Source organism: Leptonychotes weddellii, chromosome 4, assembly GCF_054177405.1.
Source record: "Leptonychotes weddellii isolate Sample4059 chromosome 4, ASM5417740v2, whole genome shotgun sequence".
In the NCBI taxonomy this organism is placed as follows: Eukaryota; Metazoa; Chordata; class Mammalia; order Carnivora; family Phocidae; genus Leptonychotes; species Leptonychotes weddellii.
This window is the reverse complement of record NC_138372.1, coordinates 102,353,656-102,361,207: the sequence shown is the minus strand read 5'-3', so window position 1 is coordinate 102,361,207 and position 7,552 is coordinate 102,353,656. Positions and strand designations below refer to the sequence as shown.

General features: G+C 39.0%; 1 pseudogene; it reads left to right on the top strand.

Annotated features, from left to right (window-relative positions):
* Positions 1 to 2,731: 2,731 nt before the first annotated feature.
* Positions 2,732 to 2,967, top strand: LOC102734800 (dolichyl-diphosphooligosaccharide--protein glycosyltransferase subunit TMEM258 pseudogene; annotated as a pseudogene).
* The last annotated feature ends 4,585 nt before the right edge of the window (positions 2,968 to 7,552 follow it).

Sequence of the window (7,552 nt, the reverse complement as noted above, 5' to 3'; positions counted from 1 at the left end):
GCTCAGATGGTTAAGCATCTGCCTTCAGCTCAGATCATGATCCCAGGGTCCTGGGATTGAGCCCCACATCGGGTTCTTGGCTCAGTGGGGAGCCTACTTCTCCCTCTTCCTCTGCCTCTCTCCCTGCTCATGCTCTCTCTCTCTCTCTGTATCTCTGTGTCTCAAATGAATAAATAAAATATTTTTTTTAATGTTCTAAAAAATATAGCATCAAAACCTGTAGATGTTAAGGTTCTACTTAACAAAATATGGATGAAGAGACTCAAGTATATGAAATTTCAATTTCCCCCAAATTCACCTATAAATTCAATGTGATTACAGCCAAAACTCTAACACATTTTAAAGGGATTCGACACAGTTCTAAAATTTACTTGGAAAATTAAAAGGCCAGGCATAGCTAGGACAATTCTGAAGATGAGCATCAAACAGAGACTTGTCCTATCAGATAAAACTTCCTACATAAAAAAGAAAAGAAAGAAAAGGAAAGAAGGAAGGAAGGAAGGAAAGAAAGAAAAGAAAAGAAAGAAAGAAAGAAAGAAGAAAGAAGAAAGAAAGAAAGAAAGAAAGAAAGAAAGAAAGAAAGAAAGAAAGAAAGAAAAAGAAATATGTTGGTCTCTCACAATAATTAGGGTTTTGTCCATTGTCTTCGTATTCTTAGTTATTTTAGCTTTTTATTTCCAAATTTATGTGACTAGGCACATATAGATCCATGACATTAAACATATTCCTGATCAGCTGTGCCTTTCATCAGCATTATAGGAGGCCTGATGGACAGGAGCACTAACTGTAAACAGGTGTGTGGGTCCATGTACAGCTCTGTCACCAACACTGTGCGGGGGCCGTTTCTTCACCTCTCTGGGCATCAGTACCTCATTTATGAAATGGAGATCGTGGGCATTATCATTCCCTTTGGTGGTTGGGCAGCTAGCTTCTGGCTTGTGGTGAGTTCCTAAAGAACCATTTTCTAATATGATGACTGACAATGATGACCCACAAGCTAAGAAAGGTCCTTACATTTTCTAATGGTTGAAAAAAAATAGAGTAATATTTTGTGATGCATGAAAATTCTATGAAATCAAAATTTCAGTGTCCATAAACAAAGTTGTACTGAACAGCCAGCCACTCCTTCCCTTACACATTGCCTATGGCCACTTTCACACTACCGTGCAGAATGGAGTAGGTACGAGAGAGAGTACTTGACCCCCAAAGCCTAAAATATTTATTGTCTGGTCTTTTATGGAAGAAGCTTGCCAACCTCTGCTTCAGGACATTTGCCCTACCCCACAAACCTTCCAGTATTTATGATCATATTACTCTTCTGCTTACTAGTGAAGAAGTATCCACTTCTTAGCCTGCTAAATCGTCCTTCATGATCTTGCTCCATGCTACTACTTTGCCCTCTTCTTTCCCCTTTCTTTTCAGTTCTATAAGTCATGTGATATAACAACACAAAAGTGCTCATCATGACCAGAAAAAAAAGTGTCAATCATATTTATCATCTTTGTTCAATAATAGTCCCTTCCACCTAGAATTCTCTTCCCCTCTTCTGAATATGAAAATCTCTACTCATCTCAAAAATCCAATTTACTTTTATTTTACATACAATAAAATGAACAGATTTAACTATACAGTTTGATGAGTTTTGCAAATATACACACTGTGTAACCAACATCCAAATCAAGACACGGATCATTTCTCATCAATACAGAAAGTTCCCTCTGCAACCACTACTCTGATTGCAATCTCTTTTGATTAGTTTGTTATCTCTTCCTGAACTTTCCATAAAGGAAATCAGACAATATGCACTATTTTTTTATCTGGCTTCTTTAGCTCAGGATAGTATTAATGAGATTCACCCATGTTGTGTTTATCACTTTGCACTACTGTCTAATATTCCACTGTATGAGTAAACAACTATTTGTTTATTCCTGTTCTTGATGATTTCCAATTGTGTTGTTTCTAGTTTGAAGCTATTATGAATGAAGCTTCTATGAACATTTTTTCTACAAGTCTTTTTGTGGATATAGGTCTTCATAGTTCTTAGGAATGGCTGGGTCATCAGCTATATGTTATGTTTAACCTTGTAAAGAACTGTCAAGTAGCACACCATCTTATACCCCCTCCAGCAATGTATGAGAGATCTGGTTGCTCTACATCCTTGTCAACATTTGGTATTTTCACTCCTAATGAGTGTAAGATGTACTTCATTGTGGTTTTTATTTGCATTTCCCTGATAACTAGTGATATTCCCTGATAACTAACTTTTCCTGAGCCTGTTGGCTATGTGTATATCTTTTTTTGTGACATACTCGTTTGAGTCTTTTGCCCATTTTTCAATTGGGTCATTCTTCATATTGTTGACCTACAAGATTACATATTCTAAATCAAGTCCTGCAAATATTTTCCCTGCAAACATTTTTCTCAGATTGTGGTTTCTCTTCACATGTTCTTAGCAGTGTCATTTGATGAGCAGATTTTAGAAGTTTTTATTCTTTTCCATTGATCTATTTGTTCTATTTACACCCATGCCATACTGTCTTAATTACTATAGCTTTACATTTTTTGTTCTTTTTTTTTCAAGATTATTGTGACTATTAAAGTCATTTGCATTTTCATAAACATTTTTACAATCATCTTATCAATTTCTAAAAGAAATAAATAAAATTAAAAGAAGCTCCTGCCAGCGTGTTATTCTGATGGCAGAGTGGAGTATTACTCTGTGCCCCACAAAATGGAGCTTGAGGCTATGAGCAGATACACTGGCCCAGGAAAGCCAGCTGTCTTCCACATCTGACCACGGGGCTGTTGGCCACTGGCATGTGCTTCACCACCTGGTTCTTCGTTTATGAGGTTACCTCCACCAGGTACACTTGGGGTATCTACAAAGACCCCCTGATCTTGGTGACCTTGTTCTACATTGGCTTTGGAGTCCTCTTCCTGTTGCTCTGGATTGGTATTTATATATGAGGCCCCAGCAGTTCCAAATGGATGGCTTCACCAAATCCCTGCCTTTTCAAATTATTTTTTTAAGATTTCATTTATTTATTTGAGAGAGAGACAGAGAGAGAAAGAGAGCGCAAACAGGGGGAGGGGCAGAAAGAGAGGGAGAAGCAGACTCCCTGCTGAGCAAGGAGCTTGACGTGGGGCTCAATCTAGAGACCCCGAAATCATGACCTGAGTCGAAGGCAGACACTTAACCAACCGAGCCACCCAGGCGCACCTTAAATTAATTTTTTAACTGTTATTGGAGGTGTCCCACCTGCTGCTCACAATAAAGGCAAATGTGTGACTATCAAAAAATAAAAACTAACAATAAAAAATAATAAAACTGAAGATCCTGGTGGATTTTGATTAGTATTGCACTGAATTGATAAATCAATTTGGAGATAATTGGGGCACCTGGGTGGTTCAGTCGGTTAAACGGCTGCCTTCAGCTCAAGTCATGATCCCAGGGTCCTGGGATGGAGCCACACGTCAGGCTCCCTGCTCAACGGGAGTCTGTTTCTCCCTCTCCCTCTGCCTGCCTGTCTGCCTACTTATGCTCTCTCTCTATCTCTCTGTCAAATAAATAAATAAAATCTTAAAAAAAATCAATTTGGAGATAATTGATATCTTTTTTAATAAAATTGAAACTTCCAATCAAAAATATGGTTATTCCACTCATCTATGTCCTCATTAATGTCTCTCTGCAAGGCTGTTTTAGTTCTTAGTATAGAGTAAAGAGTATAATTTAATTTCATTGTTTTATTTTTGTTGTCAGTATATAGAAATACATTTTTCAGGGCCACCTGGGTGGCTCATTCCGTTAAGCATCTGCCTTCAGCTCAGAGCATGATCCCAGGGTCCTGTAATAGAGCCTGACGTCGGGCTCCCTGCTCAGCCAGGAATCTGCTTGTCCCTCTGCCCCTCCCCCTCACTTGTGCTCTCTTGCTCTCTCTCAAATAAATAAATAAATCTTTAAAAAAAATTTAAAAAGAATACATTTTTCATATTGACTTTATACCCTAAACTTTAAACTTACTTCTTAGTTCTAACAGTTATTTTGTAGAGTCTTTTGGATCTTTTGTACAATTATGTCAAAGTTTTAACATCACCTTTTTTTGAACCTTCTTATGACTTTCCCAGACAGAATTTGTTGCCCCCCATGAAATCCCACAATGTTATGTTGGTATCCATAGCTCCATCGTGGCCATTATTATCTATGTTGTAATCAACTGTTTACCTACTGTGCTTTCAGTAAGAAAATGTGTCATTTTTTCATTTCATGTTTCCACTCCCTGGCGTATTTGTGGAATGAATGAATGAATGAATGAATGAATGAATATTTTGAGTTTTCTGGATTCCAAATAAATACTCCAAATATTCTGTTTGTTCCAAATACTCTGTTTCTTGCCCTGTACGTGTGCATTCTACATGTCTCATTTTAAAATCAAACAGTGGAGAGTGCCTGGGTGGCTCAGTCAGTTAAGCATCTGCCTCTAACTCAGATCATGATCCCAGGACCCTGGGATCGAGTCCTGCATCAGGCTCCCTGCTCAGCGGGAAGTCTGCTTCTCCCTCTGCCCCTACCCGCCCCCCACTCATGCACACAAGTGTGCTCTCTCTCTCGCAAAAATAAATAAATAAAATCTATACTAAAAAAAAAATCAGTGAACCACAGAGTTGGAAGTTCTGCCCAGTAACAGCACAGAAGTAAGATGATTGATTCTACGTGGAAGGTAGGAGCTTGGAAAGCTTCATACTGTGTAATATTGTTAACTTAATGCTGTTACAAGGATGTGTCTCCTACTCAAATTTCACACCTTTCCTTTCCTTCCTTTCTCAAAAATCGCTAGAACAATGTAACCATATATTCTAAACAGAAGCTGGGTCTCAGCGTGTGACAATGTGTTCTTAGGGGGATAAAGTGCAGAATCAGGAGAGGAAGAAAATCCAGGGAGTATAGACAGCATTGGTAAAGAGAAAAAAAAAAACCAGTTTTCCCACTACAGGACCTTGGAGAGCTTACTCCCTGAACTTGGGCTTCCTCATATCTACCACACATCTGGGACCAGGTGATCTTAAGGACCTTCCAGCTCTGAAATTCTCCTTATGTTTATGGCTTAGGTAGAAAAGCCTTCCACATTTCTAACCAGTGTTGATCATGCAGTACTCTTTGCACTCCTATCTGCATGGTCAACAAATCAACTTATCACTTAACAAATGTTTCGTGTAGTCCTACAACGTAAGACTCCTTCCTTAGTGAGCACATACTCCCTAGTGACAAGGCAAATGAGAGTCTACCTGTACCCTTGTGGGATGTAAAAGTGCTAGTTCCTGTAGTGAAGCCTTCTCATTTCCATCCAAGGAGAAGGTTTCCACCTTCCTTCCTTGCAGGAGGCTAAGAGAGATGAGTGTGCAGCTAACATCAAGTGTGGGCTCATGTTTTCACATGTTCTCCTTCCTTCTCCATTTCCCTGAACAGAGGGTTGTACCTACCAACAGCAGAAAGCTCCGCCAGGATCCTCACACCCTATATTTAACAAGCTCAAAGGCCAACTGTTAATTCATCAAGTATTTGATAGAGAGAAAACAGGAAGGAAAAAAGGAAATATCCTCTGCCCTGAAAAAGCTTCTCAGCCAGCCTTTCCAAGTTTTCAAGCCTGATTGGGAAGATGTTTGTTGGGGCAGAACATCGCAGAGTTGAATTCATCTTGAGCCAGGAGATTATGACAGTGCAGAGGATATTCTAGAGATGCATGTTTGAGGGCACAGTTCCAGAACTCTCTGGGAGAAACTGAGGTTAGGATTCCTACCCAGAGTTTTCCAATCTGTGGTCCTGCAGTCAATTTAGAATTCTTTTAATCAGACATATATTGGAGTGGATAAGAAGATAAATTATGTTTCATGAAACTTTCTTGCAGTTGAGTGTGTTGGCTCATATATAAAATCTATTCCAACTGTGGGTCTCAGGCAAAAGGTTCTTTTCATGTAAGAGTAAAACAGAGCATTAAAGACGTAAGATCTACCTGAGGATGGAAGTGAGGGAATTGGTTTTTCCCAGGGAAGAGATGGGGGAAGGGTAACCTTGCATTTCTAGTAGTTACTGAGAGAGCTGGGGGGTAGGTAAGCTTCAATCACAAGGAAAGCCACAATTAGCTTATCTCCCTGATAAGTCAGGCACTTCCCTCAGAGAATCCACCCTTTAACACCTTCTTTGTGAACCAGAGTTAAAAAAATAAATAAATAAAATAAGGACATCTTTTTTTTTTTTCCTTTTTTTTCTTTATGTTTCTTGACTGTATCTTTCTCTTCTGGTTTGCCTTAGATCCAAGAAGAGCAGAAAATTTATTTTGCGGGTATGTTCTTTAGCACCGATGATATTCCAAATCTCGGCTCTGCCGCTTACAAACTGTATAATCCAGCACAAGTGGCTAACTTCTCTCTGCCTCGGTTCCCACTGTAAATGGAGATAGCTCTGTTGCAGAGATCAAATAAGAGTATATGAAATATATTTAAATATGTGAAAAGAAGCACGAAAAGCACCCTTGATTATGACCCATCCTGGCACTGCCCGAGCATGAAATATTCCTCTCTGGTCTAATGGAGTTGTGTTCCATTTGGGAAATGGGAAGGTGTGCTCTTAGCAAACATATTTTGGGCAGCATGGTGATATAAGGGGAAGAATATGGCCTCTGGAGCCTAAACTGGGGCTTGAACTCTTAGCCTATTTATTTCCTCACCAAGTGACCTTGAGTAATTTCATTAACATCTGACCCCGTCTCTCTAAAATGAGTATCTAATACTCACTGGGTGGGAGATAATGGACTGACTTGTTAATTTGCTCCTTTACCCTTTATAACAACTTCACAGGAAAACTAATAGTAATCCTAGTTCCCCGGCCCCTCACTGTGCTTTCCAGAAGTTCTTGGTGATTACTTCCAAGTCAACTTGCAATAGCAAAGCAAAGGATGCCTGTACAATAAACTATATTCCAGATCCGAAGAATAAATTATCATTCCCACAGGAACTGCCCTATTCTCGTGGAAACTTTTTCTTAATAAAATGATTTAAAAGGTTAAAAATAAAGATTTTTAAAGAGTCATAATTCTCTTTAAGAAACAAAGCAAATGAGCAAGGGGGAAAAAAAGAGAGAGAGAGAGAAACCAAGAAACAGACTCTTAACTAGAGAGAATAAACTGATGGTTACTGGGGTGGGGGGATGGGTGACATTGGTGAAGGGGATTAAGTAGGGCCCTAGTCGTGAGCACCAGGTGTTGTATGGAAGTATAGAATCACTATATTGTACACCTGAGACTAATATAACACTGTATGTTAACTAACTGGAATTTAAATAAAAATTTTAAAAAAGGGTCAGAATTCCCCTTCTTACTACAACTATTTTTGTTCTTAGCTATTACCTTGCAGTCTTTGTCCACATGCAGGTATGGTTTCTCCTAGTTTCTGTCATGGAATAAACTATTCACACTCTACTTTCCTCTGTGACATTATTCATTTACCAGCAGAGTTCTCACATTATCCCATAAAGTAGCTCCAGAACTGACCACCTTAT